Here is a 13,457-nt window from a genome sequence, read left to right as displayed (position 1 = left end):
GGCATGGCTGTAAAAATTCTTTTGCCACTGAGAGCAAAGCTTTTAGAAGTATGAGCAAGACCAGCTGCAATACAACAGATGGCAAAGTTAGCACTGGCAGATTTAAAGCTTGACAGATTTCCTTTTTAACTGCATATTGGGTTTTGAAAAGCATTATAAGCAGCTGCCAGATTTCATCCTAGAACTCCTCCGGTGGTGTTTGTGAGGATTCTTGAAAGTCCTACCATTCCTTCTTGCTTGAGTCCATTATCATCTGATCTAAATTATTCATCAGATATTTAAAATCTGTGCCGAGAACTTGCAGGCAGGAGAGGAGAAAATTGAACAAACACCGCTTAGTGACGGCTCCAGCACTGGTACCTGTTTTGGTTTTGATGGAATCACATTCAAAGTGTTGAAAAGCACACATTCCATCACTTTTCCTGGTCTGCACCCCAATCAGGGGCTGCTGTGATTTGTTTTATGCCTGGTGTTATTAGCTTTATCTGCACCAGGCCTGCCACTGAAATATGTTCGTCTGTGCTTCGGAGACCTTATTTGCTGATTCAGCTACAACACGAGCATCACAAAAACAAGGCTGTGGATTTCGTCTGCAGTAGAAGCAAAGCCAAGTCCTTCAGTAAAGGCCATTATGGTGTGAAGTGAAGGACCATAAAGGCCAAGACTCTATATTAGTTGGCCTGTTCATCCCAACACACAGCAATCTAAGAGGTCTCAAAATGTATCAAGCCACTGGAGGTGCTGTTTAGGCCAAAGACATTGCACAAAAAATTTCCAGCAAAACTTTAACCTCACAATCGAGATAATCTTTTCAAGCTACTTCATTGTGGATTAAGAGGAAATTTGTCTGGTTAACAGATGTTTCTATGGGGGAAAATGTTTTAATCATCTCGATTTTTTGTTTTTCACACCATGAATCACGCTTTTTGCTGCATGCAAACCCCAAACCTCAGCGTTACTTATGATCCATTTGCTGCCTTTGGTGACTTTGATGAGCAGTTGTTTAAAGAAAGATGAAAGAGCTGAAAAAGTGGCAGGGGATAATAATTCTAATGTGGTTTTAAGTATTTGTGTTGTGCATTGTGGCAACCACTGTAGAATCACTGGAAGCTGTCAAAGCAAAGTGCATCCAATTACAGTAAATGTGCAGCCGAGCAGATAGCGTGAGCGAGAAAGATTTAAGTATTTGCTGTCGCTCTTGGCTTTTTAGGGTGTTAGCCTTAATTTAGCCAGTCTAGAAAGAGGAGCTTAGTTCTGTCTTGCACAGTTTGCAGCTGAACAACGGTTCAGGTAGCAGGCTTTCTCATATGAATCCACCTGTATAGATTCCACACAGGTGCATTCATGTGACCACGTTAAAGCAGCGATCTCAAGAACGTCAAGTGTGATGATTTTCTGTTCACTTCGTTCCTCGGGAATGTTTTTTATTTGTGTTGCAAAAATGATGAGTCATATTGTAGAATAGTTATTGTATGCAAGACAAAAATAATCCACTAGATGTTTTAGCAAGAACAAAAGTTAGAAAACAAAGAAGACTTTGCTTGAATGTATTAAGTGTGGGCAGTAATAGCAAAGCTTGGCCAGTGGGCAGCTATGACATGATAATAAGAAACGGTAATTGTACCATAGCACAGCAATATACTGTAATATAGATGGTGTGCTCAACTGGTTGTGGTTTTAATCACACGGCTGTAACTGCACACCTCTCAAGACTTTACAGAGGTTGTGCTTGACCTGTTTTCTTCCATCGGTGATCTGTTCCCATTTATTGGATCAATGACACTAATCAGAGCCATTCAAAATAAGTTCTTTTTCTGGTTTGGCAAGGTTTTCCAAAATACTTCTCTTAGGGAACAAATGTGATACATAACAGAAGGCAAACACATCAAATCAATTAGCCAACTGACTATGCGATGGGATCGTCTTTCTACATCTGTCATACCACCCCTTTAGAGGAAGTCTTTAAAACTGCTTGGCACCAACAAAAGGACATTGCTTTGCATAAGAAAACAGAAGGTCATTGTTGTCTGGTCCTAACAAGTAGCAGCATCCTCTTTGTAAACAGACACAGTACAAAAAAAACATTAGTACTAAAAAACTGTGTTTAGACTGGACAAAATTTCTGTAGCTCTGAGGGATTTGAGTTAACACCAGGATGTGCACGTTGCTCACAATGAAAAGCTTCACATGATAAGGTTTAGGTGGATTTATATCATCTTAGTGAAAAACAAAAAACAAAAATAGAGCTCTTAAGATTGTTGTTAGCAGGTATTTGGTCAGGCAGTCTAGTGCAAAGTAGTCAGGTGACAGACAAACAGACATGGTTGCTAACCACAGACCCAGCTGCTTGGTCAAATGCATTTCTTATGCTGTACTGAAGATAATAGTAGGCTATAATAGGAAGGCCATAGTAGGAAAAATGTGCCACTGTATTGCATGTTTGCAGAAGAAGACAAACAGCCATTGGAGCACCCGTCATGTATTGACCTTTTGGAACCATGTTTGTGCTATTCGTGGTGTGATCCATCTTCATCTCCAAGTTGTGTCACCTGTCAAATCTTTTCCCGTAACACTAAGAATGTCGCACTCCATCTGCCAGGCTCCTGCATGCCTCAGGCATTTCACCTCAACTGTGAACGTAGTTTTTCCTTTTCATTCCTCATTTGATCTCTATGTGACATGTACGAAGCAATAAACTTCACAACTGATGCATTTCTACATATCTCCTTTGGTGGGTGGTTGAAATCAAACACTGTCGTGTGTATAACTATATAATTCAGTGTTTATCATAACACTGAATTAAAATGCGAAATGAATGTAAAACAATATTTTTGATGCAAAAATTGAGTGAAAGAGCAGGCCGACTGTATATATTTCAGTCTGAAGCAGCTGCTTACTTTGGAGAATATCATTAATTTCCTGCCAGTGTTGTTGGACTTGGTCAGATTTCTGCTCTGGAGCGGTTAGCTTGGCAGAGATGACGGAGGGCAGTTGCTCACCACAAAGTCTCTTATTTCTCATCAGAGAGCAGCAGCACGAGGAGAAGGATGACAGATACTCTCACATGGCTAATAAAACAAAAGCACTCGATTTCCTGCTACTGATTCGTGTGAACGGAGCAATCCTGCGGAGGGAGGCGTTTAAGTGAATGATATGCACTAAATTGTGCCTTATACTGACAGGAATAAGAATTAGATGTATAAATATCTCAGTAACCAATCACAAAACATGTTTTTTCCATCAGTGTGAGTGTATGCATGTCAATCTGTGCAGCATATATGGATATATTTAGACCCTTGCCCACAACTACTTCCTGGGGGCTCTCAGCAATAGGAATTTCTTACATGACATCATGCACACATTACTCATGAGTTTCCGGGACCTGATATAACCATATTGGCACTGGTTCCCATGAAGTTTCTGGCTGTTACTGGTTAAACTTGGTTGTAAAGAATAGTGATTGTTTTGGTTGCTATCAGATTGACACAGTTGCCAGTAGTTTTAATGTTTGCCTACATAAGTACTCACTAAACAGCCATAAAACCTAATTAAATGTGATGCAAACCACAAGCACAGTAATTTGTTAGTGACCAAAACAATTACCAGGAAGTTCTGACTGACTGCTCTCTAATCTTGTGTGAATGCTGGACAAGTTAGTGTCACATGGTTATCGGTCATGTGTCTGCAAAACCTGAAATTATTCCCCTTGCTATATTCTAAAGAAAGAAGAACAAAAGTTCATATAATCTCACATAACCCAGCCAACATCTGCAAAGTGGATAAAAATAATGTTGATGTGACTACTCAAAATCAATCGCTCACTAAGTACTCACTCTTCCTTATACGAGACTTATCCACTGTATGTAAATTAAACTCAGATCATTTCTTTGTGTTGTTACATCAAAGAAAAGTAGAAATATTATAACTACTGTATAGCTGTAATACATAGTATCACCTTATGTTATTAAAGCGAACAATTCAGCCTATTCACAGATCCAGAAGACACTGAAACACGACTGTCAACACAGTTAAACTGTAGCATCCTATGGCATTTAAGGCCAGGATTATAGTCCCTTGTGTTCCTTTTACCATGTTTCATGGACCAGTGCAAAGTTGGTCCCTCCCATTTACCCTCTGATGATCAAATTTACATGATATTTATTTATTATTTACAGATATTACCTGAAAATTTGGTCACAGCAACACAATCATCACTCACAACTGTCCCTAACTGGCCATATTCTTCTTCCTCTAACCCTGCCCTGTTCTCCAAAACACAATTCAACACTTGGCGTGTTGATAAAGTGCATAACATCCAGTGCTAATGCACGCAATGTTATCAGAACAGAAGATCCAGGAGATGATTCACATGTAGGAGGAGTGGAACGGCTGCACAAGAAGACTACCTTGAAGGGGATTGTGGCCAAATTTAAACCAGGTATGACTTTAAGCTTGTTAGTCATGAAATGGAACATGTATATACACCGAAACAGCTCGGGTGCACACACAGACACACACATACTTGTATTTACACTGAGATTTTTGGCATAGCTGCGTCTCCAGTCACGGTTCCTCTCGGGATGGCAAACACTTTCATACAGCCATCTCACGGCTGTACTCCTGTTCCAAACACAGCTTCCATCCCGTCACAACACGCCTTCTTCAATCAGCTCACATTTATTTCCCTCCTGTGCTCCTCAATGGGCCTTTATGGACCATTTTCATTACACAAAACCCACCTTTGTTCACCACAGCCTCTTTTCGGGAAGAGTCGATCTACATTTTTCTGCAGAGAAATTCTTTGATGTGTGGCTGTTTCCACTGGAATCGACGTAGTTCAGGAAAACTAAACAAATTTTCATGCAAGCAGGGTCACAGGCCATCTGCTGTTTTGTATATTATGTAATTCAGCCTGTCATCTGGGGAAAATAGACGGATGTAAACGTCTTCGATGTAATAAATCAAGCAAGAGTGAGATAACATATGTTCAATTCCAGCATTGTAATCTACCACTCTAGTTTCAACCCAAGGTCAGTCAGGAACTGGGCTTCTGAACTGGATTTCACAAGCACCAGTTAATTTTGACACAGAAAGTAAACAACAAGCAAATTAGGGACTAACCAAACATCATTTGGAAATTACTTTTAATCAGGCCCATTTCCTTTAAGTGGAAATGTAACAGAGCTAAAACCACAAGAAAAACCTTTTCAATTTGCGTGACCAGAGTCATCAAAACATACCCCAAAGGCTGAAAAAGAGGAGAAGTGAGAAAGAGCTGCACTGCCCTTACATATGTGGGCTTTCTGTATTTTGTGGACTTTAATGACAGGAAAACAGTCGCATCCTGTTTCTGGTATTTAACTTGTTAAACCTGTAAAGATTATTGAAAGTATTTTAATCAAGCAGTCACATACACAGCAACACATGCTTCCTACTGCAGCCTCCAATATTCTAATATTCAGAGCAATTTCAGCTAATAGTAAATTAGTCTTTTTCACTCTGTCTTTTATGCACCTTTACATTTCATACCAGGGAGTTGTCTAAGCTTGTTTCCTGGCAGTGGATGTGCATGTCACCCACTAAGTTGATAACAGTGACAAACTGGATTCCCACATCCCACTGAAGGCTGTCATCTCCATATGTCATCTACATGTGGCCTACTGTAAATCTGAGAGTAACCGATAAAGGAAGGCAAATGACCAAAGATAAAGACAGATTGTACAAGGCAATTAAAAATTCATTCTAGGCATATCTGGGTTCACTGAGTGTCTGTGGCTTGTCTTATGTAAGATAGCACCTGGGTGCCTTAAAGCATGCAAGAAATGTGGTATGTGATCATGTGCTTTGAGGGCACCGCCTTGTCTGAATTTGTAAAAAACAGTGCAAGCTGTATGTCCAAAATAAATAACCCCAAATAATCAGTGTTGAAAAGATAGTAAACATGATCGAATTTTTCCATTTCAGCCATGTTTGCATTCACATGGATGAGGTATTTGGATGAGGAGTATGACACTCCTAATGTTCAAGGAACTAGAGATGGTTCAAGTTTTATGACATGACACATTATCCTGTTGGAATCAGCTTTTCGAAAATAGTGGGATGCACATAGTCAGGAACAATACTCAGGTAGGCAGTTTACTGAAAATGCTTGTACAGTGGTCCCTTGTTTATCGCGGGAGTTGCGTTCCAAAAATAACCCGCGATAGGTGAAATCTGCAAAGTAGCCAACTTTATTTTTTACAATTATTATAGATGTTTTAAGGCTGTAAAACCCCTCACTACAGACTTTATGCACCTTTCTCAGACAGACATGAACATTTTCACACTTTTCTCTCTTGTTTAAACACTCTCAAAGTTCAAACCTTCGTAGAAAAACAAGTCCAGTATTATAGAATGAAAACAAAGGAACCCGTGGTTGCCTTACAAACTTACAAACATACAGTACAGCACTTCAGAGTCACACTGCTAGCGATCAAAGATTTATGTAAATTTGACAAGGTGAACGCATTCTGCACCGTACAGGAGACACGGCACAAGGTTGATTTACAATGGTCTACAGCCAATCAGGAGGCAGAAAACAATGCGCTGTAAGAAAAAAAAAAAGCATGCAAAATTGCACCCAAAAAAAAATCTGCGAAACTGCGAGGCCACGAAAGGTGAACCGCGTTATAGCGAGGGACCACTGTACATAATAAAGTGTCCGGTGAGTGTACTATAAGCAGGCATTAACTCATAAAAAAGGTAAACTTGTTTACATTCTCTTTTTTACTGGGAGAGATTTATCACTTATCCAGTGTGATGGTTTTAAATACTCCAGTAATAATTTAGTAATGAGCACTGACCAGGTAGGAAGGATGAGAATCATGAGATCACTCTCATATATGTAGCAAACAAACAAGACATTAAATTAGTTCGACTCAGCGCCATGGTGGTTACAACTGTTGCCTCACAGCAAGAAAGTACTAGGTTCAAATTCACCATCTGGTTACTCGAGCTTCCTCCCACAGTCCAGACATGTAGTTAGTGGGGTTGGGTTAACCGATAAATATAAATTGGGCATAGGTGTACCCTGCCTGTCACACTATAGCAGCTGGTATAAATGGATTGATGAATGGATAAACTTCCAACCAGGCCCGAGTGGATTTTAGAATATAAATAAATTGTTGATTCAGCTTAAAAAGTGATTGTTCTCGGTAGAATGCATCGTGGATAATCTATGCATGCTTTTCCTTTATTTCATTTGGTCTTCATTATTCTGCACGATTACATGTCTTCCTTAGTTATACAGAGTCGCATACACTGCTTAAAAAAGAAGCTGTTTCTTGTTTGGTTCCTTTGAGGTGGTGATGGAAATCCTAGATAGCTAAGCCACAATAAATCAGAGGGAGGGAATTGAAATTCTTTGTAAACATGCTGAAGAATCCCTTGTTGACAGCTGTGGAAACGGCTGCGTTTTTCCTTTGATTCTACTCAACATTTAATTGAGTCTCTGGACTAAATACATTGACCACGCCACACCATGATGTCACAAAACAACAATCAAACAACAAATGTTGGTCTTTAGACAAAGTCTACTGTAAACTGAAGGTTTCTTCCTTTCAGTATGTGGTTTCTGTGGTGGGCTAATGCCCGTAAATAACAGAGGAGGAAATGGGTAAGAAACCACAGAAAAACATGGACACACACATAACTCATCACCCAGTTTCTCTCTGTCTGTCTGCAGTTGTTTGATTTTTTTTTATTCTTCTTCATCAGGAATCTGGATGTCTGGTCAAGGCTCATCCCTTAAAGATCTAAGATTACAGCTTAAGTATCACAGACTTCCAAGGCAGAGAGGGCCAAGCTCAAACTACACCAGCTGCGTAACTTCACAAACAAATCTGATTAATCCAGGGCAATAAATTTGCAAACCAAATAATTACATGTGTTGGGGGATTTTGAGCAAATACTTGTTGATGAATACATCTCAAAGCTGCAGAAAAACAAAGTCCCTCTTTTGTGTAGTTACATGGATAAAGCCAGGTTTCTTAACAGGAGACATCAAGCATAAAAGCTGCACCCTCACAATCTTCATATATATCAAAGCTTCTGGATGACAGAGGAGCCAGTAGACCTGCATTGCTGACAGAGTGAAAGGTGCAGAGGGATTCTGAAAAAGTGTGTGGGTGGCTGGGTATCAGTGTGGGTTTGTTAATTGATAACTTGACCCCCCACATAGACTCTCATACTTCAAACGCTTCCAGTTAAGTAGCAGTGCCCCTGCTGCTGCAACACTTTATGACAAAGTTCACTTGCTCGGCAAGGGTGCTTTTAACTCCATGTAAGTACATCACGTCTTAAATTATTTAACCAGGAAGTTCATGGAGCTTCAAATCTTTTTTCAGGGGAAACATGAGGTCACATACCTTATACCACTGAACATAACATGTACAGATTTCGACCAAAAATTAAGCAAATGAGAACAAACAAGTTACATAATAACAAAACTCAAAGTCACATGACATAGTAGTGAAAAGTATAATATACTGAGGACACGGACACAACCCCAGCTCCTGTTAAAGTTCTGTCAAACAGGATTAGGCTGCATTCTTTGCTAAGGCATTGTGGGAGCTCAGGCATTGTGGAAGCATGAGAATGAAGATAAAAGCCTGGGTAATCCTGGATAAAGTTAGAAATATTACTTTAAATAATTGTCTACATTGCACTTTGACTGTTGCATGTCTGTTTTTCACCCCCACGCTGTCCAGAAGTGTTCCAGTTTTAAAATCTATTTTAAAATTTATAGTAGGTAGTAGTACAAAGGTTTTCAGGTTTTGTGCGATATGTGGGAAATATCCATCTCCACCTTATCCAAAGTTGTGACTTGGCATTACAACAGTGGAACTTAGTCATGTGGGTGGTCAGAGGAATGATCTGGTTGGCCTGATTTTATATACTTAATGTGATAATGAGGTATTTCATTTAGCATCTGTGATGAACTGACTTCTGTGAGTTTTGTTACTTGTGAGTCTTTTGTTTCGACACCTCTCTAGGGCAATTCAAAAGGAGCTGACAGGACCTTGTGGCCCTCTTTTGAATATCCCAAAAGGTTTAGAAGTGTGGAAAGAAAGAGGAAGTTGCTCTCTCTTTCCCCTCCCATTAAACATCTCTATTTTTCCTTTCTACTGAAACGTGATGGAGCCACTGCTGTCGTCTCTAAGCACAACCTGTCATTGTGGTCCACATTTTCCCAAGGATTACTGTCACTGGCCTCTTCCTTTTGGCCAATCACGGTGTCACTCACGCTGCCCTTGATTACAGTGGCTGGCAGGTCGATGTGAAGGTAATCGCTATTCGCTTTCTAATCCTTATTCTCATATTTGGGAGAGAGAGAGCCCGGTGGATCTTCTCACCACCCATCACTCCTCTCAACTCTTCTCACTTTCTTTCATTTCTGTCTGTTCTCTCTCCCATGCCGGTCAGCCGCACAACGGCTCCATTCTCCTCCCTGTCCTTCTCCCAGTTAAATGCTTGGATTGGCCATTAAGTGCTTTAATGATGCACAGAAGCGTGAATGATTTCAAAGAGAAGCAATGTCACCTCTGAGACTTGTGAATGTGTTTAATCACAGATTTAAGGTATTATAATCTCTCTGATGACAATATTAAAGTTGAATCCAAGGTAAATTGTATTCTCACATAAAGCTCTTAATGGGATCAAAAGCATGTAGCCGTGGGAGTAAAAATAAATGTATTATCAAAGCTTTGATCTCATTCCATGGTCCCTCTTTCTGTGATTGCACAGTGAAAACAAACAGTTTGTGTCAATTTAATGTACTAAGCCACAATATATTAGCCTTCAATAAAATGTGTCTCAGCAATGTTGGGAATATTTTTATTGTGCTGTGTCCTTCAATATTTATTCTTTTCTAGTGAAAGTACGCATAGCCTCCTGACTACCAGCAATGCAAATTTGTCCTCTGTAGAGCACCTTTCTAAACCTGAATATCTCCCATGCACTGCATACTACAGAATTGCCTCCTTTTGGTATCTACAGAGGACATTTAGGGCTTTCCAATGATACCAAATGTGAAGGGGTGGAGCTTTGGGAACTTTAGTTTTTTCATTAAGGAACATGGCGGCCATCGCTGCAAGCACATTTTATGGGAAGAAGAAAAGTAAGTGCATAAAACTTCTTATTGAGCAATTTTTAGCTGTAAATGTTGTTAACATATTTTAAATAAGTCTCTTAATAACACATTAAAACATAGTATGCTTAATTCTAACTTCATTTTAGTATAGTATTGAAGTGTTTAAAAAATGTCCTCCGTAGTGGACATTTGTAGTCATTTCCTCCATTTTGTTCTGTTTTTTGAAATGACCAGAAAAGGAGTCCTTTTTAGAAGCAGAAAGAAATTTATTGCAGTTTGATGAGGGAAACCCAGATCTTGAGTTGTCTGATGAAGAAGATCATAGGGAATAAGCCCTTGAAGAAGAAAGAAGGAGGAGCATCAGAGATGGTACTCAGACCTGAACTTGCTGTCATTAAGTGGTTGGACAACAAGCCAGTTGTCATGGCATCCTCTGCCTATGGCAATCAACCTCAGGACAGACGCACAAGATGGTCTAAGAAAAACAAAAGGTTTGTCCATGTGCCAAGGCCACTGGCAATTGCTGAGTACACTACCAATATAGGTGACGTGGACCTTGTTGCCGAATGTTGAGTTTCTACAGGATGGTCTCTCGCACTCAGAAATTGACAGTATGTGCAGTTCTCTACTTTTTGATCTGGCAATCACCAACTCGTGGCTTCAGTATAGCAGTGACTTGCAGTTTTGGGGGAAGAAACCACTACAGTTCCTTGAGTTCAAACTTCTCCTTGGTGAAGAGTTGAAGCAAATGTTTGCCATCAAAGTTCATTTTTACATGTTTGGCCTTCCAATGTCCTCTGCAGTGGACATGTGATATCTAAAAAATTTAAACTTTTTTTCCCCCAAAAATTATTTCAGTCTTCTAATTACCTTACAAACATTGGGGGATTTAAAAAAAAAACTTGATTGGACAACATTTTTTTCCTGGTAGTCAGGAGGATAGTGAAATGAAAACTGACAATATTACATAATAAAAATGTGAGGTCTGACGTTTATTTGACATCGTTTTAAAGGTCCACAGTCTATCAAGATTATCAGTATTAGTACCACTTGTTCCTGGAATATATATTTCCGGTTTCAGGGCAAAATGCAAACAGGTGTGGGTCTTTGTATACCTGTATACCCTTGGTTTGGAGCTATTTTTGCACACAAGAACCCTGGATCTTACCCTTGTCTCATGCATTATTGACCAGCAGTGTGAGGTAATGTCCAAGCACACATCCTGGTTTGAGAAGGAACCCGTGGACGGCTTTGTCCTCTCCGCTCTTACACAACAATGGTTTGCCCTGTTCTCCCGGCATCTTTTGCTAAATTGGGACTTTAAGACAAAACATCCATCCAGTTCTGCAAGATAAGTGGTCCTGAGACCACTTGTTGTTGTGTCCCCACTGCCATATTTATCAAACCAACCTATGACCTGATGCTGGTGCAACATAAAGCAATCAGCAAATGCAATACATTGACACCTCCTGCACTTTCCTGTAATAAAACAGTCTTAAGTTATGATTTATGATTTAAAAAGAAATACATTTGAAAAAAAAGATTCTTTACATATCACTTCATGTCTTTTAAAGCAAATAATACGACCTTCTTCTTACACTATGTGCTCCCATGTCCATGTGTCAGACAATGATTTATAGGGATTTTCTTTGACACTTTTTTGACCATTTCTTTTGGTTGCAGTCACCTAAGAAATGTTAACTGGACTAACTGGATTAGGGAGGGCACCACTGTTAAGTAGAGGATTAATGAGAAAATGCAAAATAAACGAATCATAGTTAAATATGGAAAGTGAGAGTGATTCGATCACGATCATTTATTTCAAAGCTGGTAGGACTGCCTTAAAAGAAATAAAGGATACCATGAACAGCATAACAGAACATCGCCAATGAAGCCTCTGCACCTATTTAATGTGATTCAGACTTCTGACAACAACTTCTGTCTTTAATCAAAGATTAAAGGGTGCCTTTTCTTTGAAACTTACATTAAATTTAGCTTTTTTATTTTAGTGGGATGAGAAATATAAATGTTTTTACTTAATATTTTAAATATTAAACTATTTTTTTCTTTATGTGACAGAAATAAATCAGCAACCTCTGTGCCAGGCAACCAAAACCAGATCCTGAGATTAATTTTATTTATATTTATCATTTATCTAAAAACAAATTAAAATAAAAGGTTTGTTAGAGAGGATCAGAGTGTTTAAACTCTCAGGGTGGAGGTAATATTAGGTCAGCTCACTCTCTCAGGCATGCGATAAGCTCTCCTGCCTCATATTTGACATGTTGGAACTTTACCTTATCTTTATATTCTAAGTTCAAGTACAAGCATCTTTACATCTGCACACCCACAGAGCTATGAGTGGAGCCTGTGAGACATTTAGGAGTTCAGGAGGTGAAGAGGCAGTGATTAGCCTGTCAGCTTCTTTCTTTACTTTAAGGACCAACAAGTGCGCCCTTGAGTGCGACCCCTCAAGGCCTACGGCAGACAGGGCTGGCCGCTCTCCATAACACAGGTGTTGTGAAGTACTCAGCCTGTAGGAAAAGTCTGTGTTAAATATAGCTTCCTCCAGTGGCTCCAAATAACCTCCTAAACTGCCTATATATAAATATGCTTAATATCTATACACCTTTGATATAAAGGTGCACATAAACATTATGCATATTGTTCTGTTTATTGCCGGGGACATGTTTTATAGGAACAGATTCAAAAGTTGTTCCAAAAGTTGAAAAGTTGTTTCCAGCTTTCCAATAAAATTCTGGCGAGCCAGTGTCAAGCAGGTTAGGGTAACGCTTCAAGGAAGAAAAAGCTTTTCTCTCTGCAATTAAAAACACAGGGGAATAAACATCTTATTTTCTTTTTAAATCAGATTTGGATAAGCTTTAAATTGTCAGATGCAACACAGAGACAGAGGATTTTTGAAATAGTAATAAAGTTACACAAGAAATACACTGTGTCAAATACACTGGCATCATGCTATTTCAGCTGACGTCACACTTTGAGGGGTATTAACAAGTGTCACCTGTATTATAGAGTCAGTGTATGAAGGGTTAAATGTGAAAGAGGGGAAGCCCGAGCATTATGGGAAGAAGACGCAACAATAACAACAAACAGCCATAATGATAGGGGACTCCACCTTAAGCTAATCTCAGTGTGTAAATTTGGAACAACAAATTTATTGTTAGAGCGAGCAGGTTTCTGCCCTGTCTCTTTCTCTCCTTTGGGTATTTAACTGCGTGTGTGTCCTTTCACAATGCAGTCATTGAGGAAAAAAGCTTATAGTTATAATCCGGCTAATGTCCTCTGTCAGTCTCTTTATTGTTAACTG

At 39.3% G+C, this 13,457-nt stretch overlaps 1 long non-coding RNA gene across 1 annotated transcript; it reads left to right on the top strand.

The window, feature by feature from the left end:
• The first annotated feature begins 1,659 nt into the window (after positions 1–1,659).
• Positions 1,660–10,924, top strand: LOC120725426. Its single transcript, XR_005694116.1, has 3 exons — positions 1,660–1,671; positions 7,806–7,810; positions 9,927–10,924. It is a non-coding gene; the product is annotated as an uncharacterized LOC120725426 (long non-coding RNA).
• Positions 10,925–13,457: the final 2,533 nt, after the last annotated feature.

The sequence above is a fragment of the Simochromis diagramma genome, unplaced genomic scaffold (assembly GCF_900408965.1).
Source record: "Simochromis diagramma unplaced genomic scaffold, fSimDia1.1 OVJJ01000802.1, whole genome shotgun sequence".
Classification (NCBI taxonomy): Eukaryota; Metazoa; Chordata; class Actinopteri; order Cichliformes; family Cichlidae; genus Simochromis; species Simochromis diagramma.
The sequence above is the reverse complement of the archived record's forward strand: the minus strand, read 5'-3'. Positions and strand labels throughout refer to the sequence as shown.